This window comes from Lepidochelys olivacea, assembly GCF_965140295.1.
Source record: "Lepidochelys olivacea isolate rLepOli2 genome assembly, chromosome: 6".
Taxonomy (NCBI): Eukaryota; Metazoa; Chordata; order Testudines; family Cheloniidae; genus Lepidochelys; species Lepidochelys olivacea.
Window position 1 is genome coordinate 115,672,982 of NC_140416.1, and position 16,040 is coordinate 115,689,021.

Here is a 16,040-nt window from a genome sequence, read left to right on the forward strand (position 1 = left end):
CCCACACCGGCAGGCCTGTAAAGAAAATGTATACACACACACAGCTGCCACACAGAGCCCTCCATCAAGACAGGTCTGCTGAGGAAGATTGATTTCAAACATTTGTTAATTTAGGGTAATATCTTGCATCCTGTGAAATCACACATGGCTTAATCCCTACATCATCTATTGATTTCAGTGGGTTTCTGCATGGGCACAGGGAGCCATCCACAGGGGTCTGATTGTAGGTTCAAGGCTCAAAGGCCTTGTCCCCAGGAATTTCAGGCAGGGATGGCCAGTTACTTATGCATACCCTTAGCATAGGAAGAGTAAGCCACTACAAACCATGACTGCTGCCAGTGCAACTTACCCTTACTTGACTAAACTGTAAATCATGGCTTGGCCTGTCGAGTGGGTTTCCATCTGGTACACTGATGGCTGGTTACGGATGAGTGAAATCCCCTGTGCAGACAAGGCCGTTAGAGACCGTAAGATGCTTGGGCCAGGGCTTGTGCTTTTTCTCTGTATTTCATACAGCACCAAGTACAACTGATGAGACTCACCAAATAATACACTTTATAACATGCAAAAAACTGTTCAGCCTCATAGCTGAGATTTTATGGGGACAATACATATACATCCATGACAGCACACTATTATGTAAACTATTGATGAAAAAATTTCACCATCTCTTTTCTGTTTCCACATGCTACTGTACACCACAAGGAAAGCATAATTTCCAGTTACCCTTATTAAAACTCAAATGTTTTTAAAAGCTTCTTTTTCATTATGAAAGATGTAAAGGAGTCATGTCCAACCTTTTCAGCCTTAAGGCTGGACAAGTTATTTCAGTGTTCAAGGGGCCACGCTTAGTACTTTGGGCTATATGCTCGGTCCTGTTCATCTTTGTTTGTGCCTCTCAGGCGGTGCAAAAGGGAGCACTCCAACTCACAACCAGTTTCAAGTTGCCACCAGGCACTGAGAGCCAGCATAGCTTTCTCCTTGCAGCTTCTGCAGTGCAGCACAGGGAGGGAAAGTGGCTGGAATGTGCTGCATTCAGATTATCCACAGCTGGTTTATGTCCTTTAGGGACCACAGACAGCCGGCATAAATTAGAGCAGCCCCTAGAGCTCTCATCTGTGCTGGGACTGTGACAGAAAGGGAGGGGGATGTAACTGGTTGTTGGTTCATAGTTTTCTCTTCTTTTTCCCTCTTGTAAGTTATATGAGGGAGAGGAACCGTCCTCTGATTAGTACTCTCCTAGGCACAGGCAGAACCAACTGGGCTCTTACAGGTAAGGAGTGGGGCAACCAAAGGGATGCACCATGTGGCCAGTAGGGGTGCTACTGAGCAGTTGCATCACAGACTGGACAGAAGGTGCTGCGAGCACTCCTGACTCAGATCAGAGCTGCTCCTGGAGCTGTGTAGGGGAAGTGGCAGGAGGCAATGTTCCATAGCAATGATTCAAACATTTAAGTTTAGAAGTCAGAGGGCATGGCTCAGAGAACACACTGTCCATTTGCAGAACAAATAGATGCAACTACTCTAAAGAGTCAAGGCACTAAAATCTTTTACAAACTATGTCCTCAATCCTGCAGACTCTTACTGAATAACTTTATACATATGAGTAATCCTATTTAGATCAATAGGACTACTCACCTGCAAAAAGCTACTCAGGTATATAATGGTTTGCAGGACTGGGTTCAGTGGACTCAGTCCAACTCTCATCATGATAGTGGAAAGACTTCTACTGACTTCAGTGGGAGCAGGACTCCTACAAACATAGCCTCGCTGTAGGAGAAATATGATTGCAATGCAATCATGATACAATTTTCATGTTGTCACATACGACTAATATCTCTTGTCTTTTGCAATACAGTACAGGTAAAATAAATTATGTTAATATAGTATTAAGAAAATGTTCTATGCTGAATATAATACATTAGTTTAGTACCTTTTGTTCCAAAGGATGTCAAAGTATTTTTACATATGCAGCATGACAAGCATACGTGGTGCTTTACCAAACACAAGAAGGACAAGGTCCTTTCCCAACAAGCTTGCAATCGAACTCAGACAAATACAAAACAGGAGACAACTGTGCCAGCATAAATGCATGCCAATACTTTGTTGGTGAAGAGATTAACATAGGAAGGCCTCATGAAGGAAGCTTTACATAAACACAGGCACACAGACAAACGGTAGGAAACATCTCGGAAAGAGAATAACAACTAGAACATGGCACACCATGCAACCACAACTAGGGAGAGTGAAGAGAGGAAATTTTGGCCAGAGTCAGTGCATTTAGCATTGAAGGCTCCACAGCAATATAAACTATGTCTCCTTGATCATGTGGATTATGGGTCTGATCCTGTGAGTGGTAAACAGAAGTGAGATACACCGGAAGCAATTGGCCCCTCACAAGATTGAGTCCTATGACAAAAGCGTTCATTTTTTTCCATCATATATAGATCACTCTGCTTCTGTGTTATACCCCCTCTGCCATGCTGTGTCTATCTTGTCAATTTAAATTATAAACTCTTCATGGCAGGTGCTGTCTGCTACTCTGTCTGTACAGTGCCCAGTACAATGGGGCCCCATAGTTGATTGACATAAATAAATAACAATAACAAACAATAATAAATGCTCGTACAAAGCTGGGTAATGTGATATACTATGCAATAATGACACATAAGGAGCTACACTTGTTTTGGTGCATATAGGTAACCTTTTGCATGCCTGTATACATATTGTATAATGTTGTAATGAATGCTCCTAGGGGTGCCAGTTGGCGTTGCTGTAATATCCTTAACTCCCTGACTTTTATTTACGTAGGTTCTTAATTTTAACAAGCCAAAGCCATTTTTGCATGCAACTGTGTTTTTCTTTAAAAAAAAAAAAAAAGTGGTGTCTGTGAAGTTTAAATAGAAATGGCAGGGTGAATAGCTGCTGCAGTCGGATACATATGCCATAGACTCTTGTTATCCCTTTGAGGTTTCTCATCCAAGAACGGATGAAGGCCAGTTTTGCTTAGCTTATGAGATGTGACAATATCGTAGCTCACGGCAGCAGGGCTGTGGACTTGTGATATTTTTGTTGTTCTGCTCACCGAAGCCTCAAGGACAGAAATAATAAGAACAGGTATCAAAACTAGATCTCCCACATAAACACTGAAGAGCACTACTACTAGGCCACCAGGCAGGAGAGCAGATACTTACCTTTCAAAATGAAGCACAGCCAGCCTAAAGATAGGGAGAAATTCACTGGTGCATTGCAGCACCTTTATACCAACTTAACAGGGCCACAGAACCACTGTAACAGTCCTCTTGGGAATTCCCCTGATGTAAAGGGGAGTTCCTGGCAGGTGCAGAGGTGTCCCAGTTGGCTCTCTGCCACTCCCACAGGAGCACCGGCAGAGTGAATGTGTTAGGGGCATTTCTGGGGGGGAGATAGAAAGTGACAATGGCATTCCTGTGCCCTGTCCTGGCTACTTCTGACTGCTGGAATGGTGCTTTAATCTGCACTGGGAACTGAAGTGGCCCCTGCTGACCCCATCATAAGGAGGTGCAAAGCTGCCTCAGTGCATGTGGAGGGTTGATTTGGCCCCTTAGAACACCAGGTAAATAGCACAAAGAAGGGTACTAGTCAGGTCAAAACCTGTAGAGCTGTGAAAATTAGACAGGATCAGGCTTAGAATCATAGAATCATAGAATATCAGGGTTGGAAGGGACCCCAGAAGGTCATCTAGTCCAACCCCCTGCTCAAAGCAGGACCAATTCCCAGTTAAATCATCCCAGCCAGGGCTTTGTCAAGCCTGACCTTAAAAACCTCTAAGGAAGGAGATTCTACCACCTCCCTAGGTAACGCATTCCAGTGTTTCACCACCCTCTTAGTGAAAAAGTTTTTCCTAATATCCAATCTAAACCTCCCCCACTGCAACTTTAGACCATTACTCCTCGTTCTGTCATCTGCTACCATTGAGAACAGTCTAGAGCCATCCTCTTTGGAACCCCCTTTCAGGTAGTTGAAAGCAGCTATCAAATCCCCCCTCATTCTTCTCTTCTGCAGGCTAAACAATCCCAGCTCCCTCAGCCTCTCCTCATAACTCATGTGTTCCAGTCCCCTAATCATTTTTGTTGCCCTTCGCTGGACTCTCTCCAATTTATCCACATCCTTCTTGAAGTGTGGGGCCCAAAACTGGACACAGTACTCCAGATGAGGCCTCACCAATGTCGAATATTCTAGCCATTAGCCATTCTAGCCATTATTCTAGCCATTAGCATAATTTGTTTTCAAGCTTGCCGTTGCAATCCTTTCAGCTGCAGCTAACTTTGATACCTGTCATGTGCTCATTTTAGGAGGCACTTGTACATCTTTACCACCACAATCTAGGTTTGTTATACCATTAAGGTTTGAAGCATTTATGGACCACTGTACATGTGACAAATGTAGATTGTACCTCACAGTATATCCCCCAAATGCCTTGTCCTGTCTAGTTGTAAGTGACTCACGCAATGAGACTCCAGATTAACACTACAGTCACACAGGTGTAGTAGATTCTTTGAGATCCTTGGATGGAAGGCACTAGATAAAAGTTCAGTGTGGCATATTATTAATGGTATCCATGTTAATTGTTTAGAAAGTGTAAAATCTCACTGCATGAACTGGCTGAGGAGTTGTAAGTGCTATGGTCTCATTATGCACAGTTCACACAGGCACCTTTGTGTGCATTTCTCTCATGCCAAATATACATACAATCTGTAGTAAAGACCTATCCATCAAAGGGTGGTAGTATTTCAGAACAATATTAAAAATGGAAGGTTGTTCAGCAATTACACATTTCCTTTAAAAATGGTACTATAGTCGATTTAAAGATGATATGAAGTATAAATGTTTTCCCCGACATGAAATTTCAAGCCACTTAACTTCAACAATTTCTTATACACTTTTTCCCTCTCATCTTGCCAGTGCCTGCTAACAGTAACTCATTATAGTATGTAGCAACTTAGTCACTTTTCCTGACCTTTATACATGTACAAAGTTCACTAAGTTATTTCGTTAGCAGAACTTCCTGAATAACCTATTACTTACATATGACTAATTGCACCTCATTCACAGCAGGCTGGGCATTGAGTCAGAAAGTAGCTCAGTGAGGATGGAGCAGGAAATAGGGAAGAGAACAAGTCAACAAAAGGATGCTGGACCTTTTTCCTTCTCGGTTTCCTGATGTGCTTGCTCAGTGGTTCAGATACCACGGTGATGGATGAAAAGGCGCTGTCTTGAGCTCCAGTTCGGGTCTCATTGAAATAAATGGCAAAGCTTCTATTGACTTCAGTGGAAACACGGTCAGGACCTTAATCTTGTTGGACACCCTTCTCTCCTGACACTGCAGCAGGACACACATACAGACACTCCCCAGGTTACGCAAGACCCGACTTACGCAAATCCGCACTTACGGAAAAAGTTCTGTAAGTTGAAATAGGAGGGGTTTTTTTTGTTTTTTTTGCATAATGGTTGGGTATACGTTTCCGATTTACGCAAAATTTGAGCTATGCAAGGTGCTCTGGAAAGGAACAATTGCGTAAGTCAGGGAGCATCTGTAATTCCCATTGACTTTGAATTGACAGTGAAGTCTATTGTGATTGCAACATTAATATCCATCAACTTTGTAAATAAGCCCCTGATGCTAGAGTGATAGGCACCAATCAATCAATACATATTTGTCCACAAATCAGATGCAACCCACTATACTCCTTCTGGAAGCACCTACTGGAAGGGTATGTCCTCACCACAGAGTTAGACTGGCTAGACTAGCATGGGTGGAGCATCCCTACTGCAGAGCCCTATGCATGAGACTGCATCCATAATGGTGCTAAACTAGCCCTTGTGCTGTGTTGAATTTCTAGCAGGATAGCCTATGGTTCTTAGCTGTGCATTAGACTGGGCCACTCCTTTGAATTCATTTGCTGTGTGTTGTGGAAGAACTTGTCTGTCTTTCCTGGGTTCCTGTGCAAGTGGTCTTGTGAGTCTTACTGATGTCACACCACAGATTTACATAAGGCTAGTGTCAGCTTCTGGCCATCTGGCAGCACGGGAGAGAGATTTATTGGATGGCATCTCTGTTTAAATGCTGAGGAAGTACAACAGAAATGGGGCAGGCAAACATAGGTTTAAAATGCAGTGCAGAATAAGGGAGGAGTTCGACAAAAAGAACTGCTCAGGTGCGATAGGATAGGAGGACTAACAGCACTTGGGCTTGATTCGCCTGCATTCACACAGCCAAGTAGGCAGGTTGCCAGCTTGGGCTGAAGTGAAATCCAAGTTCAATTGCCAATTGCTGTGACATTTTTCATGAGGCAAAGACCTGGAATAATCACCAACTCATTTTGCAATAAACAGCTGTTTTTCCGTAATATCTGTCCCTATTAACTGGATTCAAGCCTGTGACCGGGTAGTGAAAGCTACTGCCACAAGTTATTCCCTGAGTCTGCAACATTGGCTGAAGCAGAAGAGACGTGACCAGAAAAGGATACTACTCTTCTGCAATTGCTACGATTTCCAATAGTCTCTCCCAAGTCTGAGAGCACGTCTACAGTGCAAGCCAAAGTGTAACTGCAACTCATGGAGACATACCCGAGCTAGCTTTGGTTTAGCTAACTCAAATAACAACAATGGTGCTGCAGTGGCCCAGATGGCAGCATGCGCTGTACAACTTCACTCAGGATCCTGGGTATGTGCTTGACCCTGGCCCATGCTGCCGCCCTTGTTGCTACGGCTTCACTGCTATTTTTAAGCTCGCTAGATCAAAGCTAGCTCAGCTATCTACATGTGCTGCAGTCACAATTCTGATGGCAGTGTAGACGTACCCCTGAAGACTCTCCTCACATTCCTAATCCAGCCTCTTGTTCCTTCCTCTTAGCATTTGCATGTTAAAATATTTTAAGGCCAATGCCCTCTTTTAGGACCTGGCTCCAAAGCTGGTTTAGGTCAATGGAAAGACTCACACTGACTTCAATGGGCTTTGGATCAGGCCACGTCTCTGCATACAAAAAGGATGCAGCGTGGCTGGTAACTTTTACTGTAATAAAAAAACCCCGCCATCCAGTTCAGTCTGCCCAAATTCAGTATAGCTGAACTTTAAGGGAGAATATTGCTCTCATGAAGGAGACAAACTGAGAACACTGACCAGATGGAAGCATGGTGCATGCAGGTGCTACGCAAACTTCCCCTGCTGGCCTGCCAGCTTTGCCAGCCCCAGACCACTCTTGAACAGACACTGGTCAACGTATGGAGGGTTTCCTGATGTGGACAAACATTCACTAGGGATCAGAATGGTATCTACAAATTGCTCCACAGGGTAAGGATGATGATCTTGTAGTTAAGACATTATCAAGGGACTCAGGAAGTCTGGGTTCAGTTCAGTCCTTCTGTGGGACACTGGGCAAATCAGTTTCTCTGTGACACATCTTCCCATCTATAAAATGGAGACACAAATGTTTCCTTTCCCCCACCCTTTGTCTTTTCTGGCAATCTCTTCAGAGTGTGGGCTGTCTCTTACATGTGTATGTACAGTAGCTAACACAGTGGGGCCCTGATCTCGGTTAGGGCCTCTTGGTCCTGCTGCAATACAAATAAATAGGGTTGCCAGACACTTTTACTTGTGTCCAAAATACAGTATTTTAACTCACATCACTGGAGCTGAAAGGAAACTCCAATGTGCCAACCAGCTCCACAGCGTAACCAACTTAGCTGCAAGGCATCTGCAAAGCTAGTTTTACTTTCTTCTTAGTCCAGCTTCCCTTCTGAATGCCTTCTGAGTATAAGGGAAATGCTTTAAGAACATGTAATGGAAGCCAGGCAAACAGTAGGCAGGTGAAACATGAACTGGATTTCAGGATGAACGTGTTCATACATACCAATACCTACAGCAGAGGGGAACTGTAACTATCTCAAAAGGAACAGTGGTTTTTGCTTCACACAGACACTCATTGCAAATACCCCTGAACATTTTGGAAAACGTTTCTTTTCTCCCCGTCAGCCAATTTACCGCCTGGACCGCAGATTTGTGAGATTCTGTGTCCCACATAATCCAATATTCTGTTATTTCTGAAATAAGCTATGAGTGTTAACATGTATGTGAATGATTAAAATATAAGGGGAATTTATATATTTTTGCATACGCTAACATCCTGTGTTGTTTCAACTTTGAAATTTTCCTGTCACGCTGCTAAATTTATTTCACTAAACACTGGAAAATGCACATTTCCTGAATAATTTTTCTGTTTATCATTTTTCCCCTTGGGTTTTTGGTTCAAATGGAAACTTAATTTGCTGTTGTGTTTTGGCTAATATATTAGAAAACACAATTCAGGCTTTAATAGCTGGGTGTGTTATAACATGCCTTTTGGAGAATTGTAGGCATTCAGAGAGGAAGGTGATTAATATTATATCTAGGCTTGCAAAAAGGAGGGGAGGGATCGAGCCCGTGATTTAAGGACGCTGTGCTTCCCCCGGACGAGCACCCAGCCCTCCAAAGTGGGCAGGCAGCTGCGGGTGTCCTCAGGGAGATCGTGGACCATCACTCACTGGTGGACGTCTGGCGCGACCACCACCAGGACAATGATGCCTCCTTTACCTATGTCTGGGTAGAGGAGGATCGGTCGCGCCAGTCCCGGTTGGACTGCATTTATTTTTTGCGTTTCCATCTAGCATGAGCCCATGACTCCGGTGTCCAGCCGGCCCTGTTCTTGGATCACCACTTGATGACCATGACGGCCTCTCTCAGTTCGGAGAGTCCAGGCCAGCCTATTGGCCTTTTCTCCCCAGATCCGACCAATGCCAAAGCCTGCAGGGTGCTCTGGACTGAACTCCCGATGGTCAGCGCAGGCGACCGAGATCAGCTGGAGCTGCCTCTCTCTCTGGCCAAGCTCTTGGAAGCCCTCTGCTGCATGCCCACCAATAAATCTCCAGGCATGGACGGGTTGACTGTGGAGTTCTGTTGCATGTTCTGGGACGTCCTTGGCCCGGACCTTGTCATCGTCTGGGCCGAGTCCTTGCAAAGCGGGGTCCTCCTTCTCTCGTGCAGGCGAGCCATGCTCGCCTTACTGCCAAAGAAGGGGGACCTCCGCGACCTACGGAATTGGCGTCCCGTCTCTCTCCTCAGCATGGACTAAGGTCGTAGTGAAGGCCATCTCGCTGCGGCTGGGGTCCGTGCTGGCGGACGTGGTCCATCCGACCAGACCTACACCGTCCCGGGCCGGACCATCTTTGACAACTTGTATTTGGTCCGGGAACTCTTGGAGCTGGGGCATAGGGATGGTCTATCGTTCGCTCTCCTGTCCCTGGACCAGGAGAAGGCGTTCGAGAGGGTGGACCATGGGTATCTCCTGGGCACCCTGTGGGCGTTGGCTTTGGGCCCCAGTTTGTGGGCTTTCTCCAGGTGCTGTACGCCAACGCGGAGTGTCTGGTCAGGCTCAACTGGACCCTGACCGATCCGGTCAGCTTCGGGCGGGAGTATGGCAGGGGTGCCCCCTCTCGGGCCAGCTGTATGCTCTGGCAATCGAGCCCTTCCTCCGTCTCCTCTGCCAGAGGTTGATGGGGTTGGCGCTACGGGAGCCGGAGCTGCGGCTGGTCCTGTCGGCATACGCCGACGACGTGTTCCTCGTGGTCCAGGACCCAGACGACCTGGTGTGGGTGGAGGCGTGCCAGGCCGTTTACTCGGTGGCCTCCTCCGCCCGGGTCAACTGGGTCAAGAGCTCTGGCCTGGTGGTCGGGGACAGGTGGCAGGCGAGCTCCCTCCCGCCCGTGCTTCAAGCCATCTGGTGGAGCGCGGGTCCGCTGCTCTATCTTAGCGTTTATCTATCCGCCATGCATCCTTCTCCACCGGAGAACTGGCAGGATTTGGAGGCCAGGGTGGGTGAGTGGCTGCGGAGATGGACAGGACTGTTCCGGTGTCTCTCCCTGCGAGGGAGGGTGCTGGTGCTGAACCAACTAGTCCTGTCCATGCTCTGGCACCGACTCAACACCCTGAGCCCAGCCCCGAGGATCCTGGCTAGGCTCCAGAGGATGGCTCTGGAGTTCTTCTGGCCGGGGTTGCACTGGCTTTCTGCGGGGGCTCTGAGTCTTCCCCTGGAGGAGGGAGGACAGGGCTTGGGTTGCTTGCGCAGCCAGGTCCATGTTTTCTGTCTCCAGGCCCTGCAGAGGCTCCTTTACGGGGCAGGTAGTCCGGCATGGAGCACGTTGGCACATGTCTTCCTCCGCCACCTCTGAGGGCTCCGATATGACCGCCAGCTCTTTTTTCTCCATCTGAGAGGCCTTCCGCAACACCTCTCTGAGCTGCCGGTCTTCTACCAGGACCTCCTCCAGACCTGGAAGCATTTTTCGGCGATGAATGAGTCGCTTGCCCCCTTCCCCGCTACCTCCCATGTTATTGCCGCCCCCGAGGTTGTCTCGTTTCCTCTGTCTACAGACAATTCTCAGGGGGGCAGTTTTCATGTCCCCTCTTCCCAACATCATGGGGGCTGCACTATTTCCTCCGCTGCCCCCTCCCGTGCTGGGGATGGGGACGGGCTGCCTGGTGCAGCCACGCCGGGGTTCTGCTCCATGCTTGCCCATCTCTGCAGGCCTCACTGGAGGATGGCAGCGGGTTGGCTGCCACGTCCCACTCTGTGCTGGTGGAAGAGCTTCGCTGGAGGAGGGACACTCTAATTCCCTGGATGACCAGCAGGAGGCGCTGCAGGGGTGAGTCGCCACTCCGCTACACCTTCTCATACCAAGAGCATGAAAGAGACATAATGTCCTTAGAGTGACCCAATGTATCTGACCAGAGTTTATTTTATTGTTCACTATCTTTTCTTCAGTTGGCCATCTAGAGCCTCCTGCCTGGAAGATGCCTCCGAAAGGCCTAAAAACTACACAGTAATTAATGTATAAATAAATAGTAACATGTACTATGAAATAGCTCCCCGAACACACACAGCTACAGCGTATAGGTTTGTGTGTATGACTCAATTACTGCTTAGTATAAACCCTATAACTGGCAGATTTCCATTTCCTGAAATATTGCTCTGTCTCTATGAACCCTGCCTCAAAGTTCATTCTTTCATATAAGAAAATATTACTGATGTTTATAGCATGACTTCAAACACCTGCTGATGAGATGAAGATGCTAATCATGTCCTGGCAGCATTTCTTCTTTTTTTTTCCATGTGGAGTTATTTTCTGTGTCATAATTATGCACAGCCACTGAGTCCTATTGGATGCATCCATGTTTCGAGGCATCCAGGCAGTAATAGTGGCAAGAAATGCCTTCTTCCACCTTTGGCTAGGCAGAAGACTGTGCTGCACTATGGTGTTCAGGGATCATTTAATAAGCAAGGTGCATGCAAGAGATTTGGTTTATTCTGTGTCTGGATCCAATTGCCTGTGCATAACAGCAAGATCATTCCATCGCCCTGCCCACACTCCCTATCTGAGAGGCTCATCCCTAAAAGGCACAGTCCCAAATACCACACTCTTTCCTCTCAGATGAGACCCTAGAAACTGTTATGCATGATTGCATCCTATCTCAAATGGTTTACAGCAAATTCTTCTGCCTGGTGCTCACTGTGATGTCCACATAGAAACACCACTTGGGACAACATACAGCTTCCCCGTTATACAAGCGTGACCAATGAGAGTGTATCGCATGAGTGCTCTGCATACTCCACTGGCTCCCCATTTGATTCCAGATCCACTTCAAAGTCCAGGTCCTTAATGAGCTGGGGCCCAGCTATGTATGTCTCTATCCACCTCACCCACTCAGTGAGGATGTTGCAGTTGGTAGAGATTGTTGTGAACCAGGAACAGAGACAATTTGGCAGAAGATTGTTGACTGCGGAACTCTGAATGAGCCCAAATCTGACTATTTTCACAGCACAGTGCAAGGCCCACCTTTACGTGCAAGCTGTCCCTCAATGAAGGAAGGAGAATGTCTTGTCTCTAACAAATGGATGATGACAAGGGGCAGTGGGAAGGGAAGTTACAAGGACCTGATCCTATAATCCCTTGCTCACATGAGTAATCCATACTCGCATGAGTAATCTTATTGAAGGTTTGATGTAACGGGCAAGAAGTAACAGCACTTCACATTAGGAGGTGAAGGAAGCAGGGTACTTTTCAGCAACATTTTGCTTTGGATGACCTCGATACCACAAGTGTTGTGTGCATTAGCTATAAATAGACAAGCCATTTCCTCTTTGTGGCTTAATATCGTCTTGATATCACAGCAGTCATTTCAGTTTCATTATGATAAGATGAGCAACATCACATCTGGGGTGTCAGGTAAAAAATATCCAGCAAAACCCCCCAAGTTTAAAATTTTACATTGCTAAAGTGAGCAAGATTGAAGAGGAGAACAGGGCAGGAGCCCTGACTGTCCACAGTAGAACCATTTACGTGGAGCAGAAAGTGTGGACTTCTGACTGAAGAGGACGCGTATGCTAAGTCTTGTCAGTCTTTTCCTTGAAGAAGTCAGTGCAGTGAGATTGTAGGCAGAGAGGCAGAGTTCAGGAAGATGATGAAGGTGGCAGGGAAGGCACAGGGGTTGTAACTCAGTGTTTTGTGAGGGGGATGGTGGTACAGAAGTAACTAAATGGGAGCTACCAAAACAAATTTCTCTTTTCAGGCACATCATTTTTAGGCTTTCTAGCGAGGTAACAGTCAGGGGAGGGGAAGGAGGCATCTGGTGAAGAGCCATAGAAAAGGCATCTTTTATGCCAAAACATTAGCCTACTTGTAAAGGATGAGGAACTCCATCACACCCAGGATTTGGGGATTCCCAGGGAATGGAGAGGAATCATAGAATCATAGAATATCAGGGTTGGAAGGGACCCCAGAAGGTCATCTAGTCCAACCCCCTGCTCAAAGCAGGACCAATTCCCAGTTAAATCATCCCAGCCAGGGCTTTGTCAAGCCTGACCTTAAAAACCTCTAAGGAAGGAGATTCTACCACCTCCCTAGGTAACGCATTCCAGTGTTTCACCACCCTCTTAGTGAAAAAGTTTTTCCTAATATCCAATCTAAACCTCCCCCACTGCAACTTGAGACCATTACTCCTCGTTCTGTCATCTGCTACCATTGAGAACAGTCTAGAGCCATCCTCTTTGGAACCCCCTTTCAGGTAGTTGAAAGCAGCGATCAAATCCCCCCTCATTCTTCTCTTCTGCAGGCTAAACAATCCCAGCTCCCTCAGCCTCGCCTCATAACTCATGTGTTCCAGTCCCCTCATCATTTTTGTTGCCCTTCGCTGGACTCTCTCCAATTTATCCACATCCTTCTTGAAGTGTGGGGCCCAAAACTGGACACAGTACTCCAGATGAGGCCTCACCAATGTCGAATAGAGGGGAACGATCACGTCCCTCGATCTGCTCGCTATGCCCCTACTTATACATCCCAAAATGCCATTGGCCTTCTTGGCAACAAGGGCACACTGCTGACTCATATCCAGCTTCTCGTCCACTGTCACCCCTAGGTCCTTTTCCGCAGAACTGCTGCCTAGCCATTCGGTCCCTAGTCTGTAGCTGTGCATTGGGTTCTTCCGTCCTAAGTGCAGGACCCTGCACTTATCCTTATTGAACCTCATCAGATTTCTTTTGGCCCAATCTTCCAATTGGTCTAGGTCCTTCTGTATCCTATCTCTCCCCTCCAGCGTATCTACCACTCCTCCCAGTTTAGTATCATCCGCAAATTTGCTGAGAGTGCAATCCACACCATCCTCCAGATCATTTATGAAGATATTGAATAAAACCGGCCCCAGGACCGACCCTTGGGGCACTCCACTTGATACCGGCTGCCAACTAGACATGGAGCCATTGATCACTACCCGTTGAGCCTGACAATCTAGCCAGCTTTCTACCCACCTTATAGTGCATTCATCCAGCCCATACTTCCTTAACTTGCTGACAAGAATACTATGGGAGACCGTGTCAAAAGCTTTGCTAAAGTCAAGAAACAATACATCCACTGCTTTCCCTTCATCCACAGAACCAGTAATCTCATCATAGAAGGCGATTAGATTAGTCAGGCATGACCTTCCCTTGGTGAATCCATGCTGGCTGTTCCTGATCACTTTCCTCTCATGCAAGTGCTTCAGGATTGATTCTTTGAGGACCTGCTCCATGATTTTTCCAGGGACTGAGGTGAGGCTGACTGGCCTGTAGTTCCCAGGATCTTCCTTCTTCCCTTTTTTAAAGATTGGCACTACATTAGCCTTTTTCCAGTCATCCGGGACTTCCCCGGTTCGCCACGAGTTTTCAAAGATAATGGCCAGTGGCTCTGCAATCACAGCCGCCAATTCCTTCAGCACTCTCGGATGCAACTCGTCCGGCCCCATGGACTTGTGCACGTCCAGCTTTTCTAAATAGTCCCTAACCGCCTCTATCTCCACAGAGGGCTGGCCATCTCTTCCGCATTTTGTGATGCCCAGCGCAGCAGTCTGAGAGCTGACCTTGTTAGTGAAAACAGAGGCAAAAAAAGCATTGAGTACATTAGCTTTTTCCACATCCTCTGTCACTAGGTTGCCTCCCTCATTCAGTAAGGGGCCCACACATTCCTTGGCTTTCTTCTTGTTGCCAACATACCTGAAGAAACCCTTCTTGTTACTCTTAACATCTCTGGCTAGCTGCAGCTCCAGGTGCGATTTGGCCCTCCTGATAACATTCCTACATGCCCGAGCAATATTTTTATACTCTTCCCTGGTCATATGTCCAACCTTCCACTTCCTGTAAGCTTCTTTTTTTATGTTTAAGATCCGCTAGGATTTCACCATTAAGCCAAGCTGGTCGCCTGCCATATTTACTATTCTTTCGACTCATCGGGATGGTTTGCCCCTGTAACCTCAACAGGGATTCCTTGAAATACAGCCAGCTCTCCTGGACTCCTTTCCCCTTCAAGTTAGTCCCCCAGGGGATCCTGGCCATCCGTTCCCTGAGGGAGTCGAAGTCTGCTTTCCTGAAGTCCAGGGTCTGTATCCTGCTGCTTACCTTTCTTCCCTGCGTCAGGATCCTGAACTCAACCAACTCATGGTCACTGCCTCCCAGATTCCCATCCACTTTTGCTTCCCCCACTAATTCTACCCGGTTTGTGAGCAGCAGGTCAAGAAAAGCGCCCCCCCTAGTTGGCTCCTCTAGCACTTGCGCCAGGAAATTGTCCCCTACGCTTTCCAAAAACTTCCTGGATTGTCTATGCACCGCTGTATTGCTCTCCCAGCAGATATCAGGAAAATTAAAGTCACCCATGAGAAACAGGGCATGCGATCTAGTAGCTTCCGTGAGCTGCCGGAAGAAAGCCTCATCCACCTCATCCCCCTGGTCCGGTGGTCTATAGCAGACTCCCACCACTACATCACTCTTGTTGCACACACTTCTAAACTTAATCCAGAGACACTCAGGTTTTTCTGCAGTTTCGTACCGGAGCTCTGAGCAGTCATACTGCTCCCTTACATACAGTGCTACTCCCCCACCTTTTCTGCCCTGCCTGTCCTTCCTGAACAGTTTATAACCATCCATGACAGTACTCCAGTCATGTGAGTTATCCCACCAAGTCTCTGTTATTCCGATCACGTCATAGTTCCTTGACATCACCAGGACCTCCAGTTCTCCCTGCTTGTTTCCAAGGCTTTGTGCATTTGTATATAAGCACTTGAGATAACCTGTTGATCGCCCCTCATTCCCAGTATGAGGCAGGAGCCCTCCCCTCACAGACATTCCTGCCTGTGCTTCCTCCTGGTATCCCGCTTTCCCACTTACCTCAGGGCTTTGGTCTCCTTCCCCTGGTGAACCTAGTTTAAAGCCCTCCTCACTAGGTTAGCCAGCCTGCTGGCAAAGATGCTCTTCCCTCTCTTCGTAAGATGGAGCCCGTCTCTGCCCAGCACTCCTCCTTCATGGAACACCATCCCATGGTCAAAGAAACCAAAGCCTTCTCTCCGACACCACCTGCGTAGCCATTCGTTGACTTCCACGATTCGACGCTCCCTACCTAGGCCTTTTCCTTCCACGGGGAGGATGGACGAGAACACCACTTGCGCC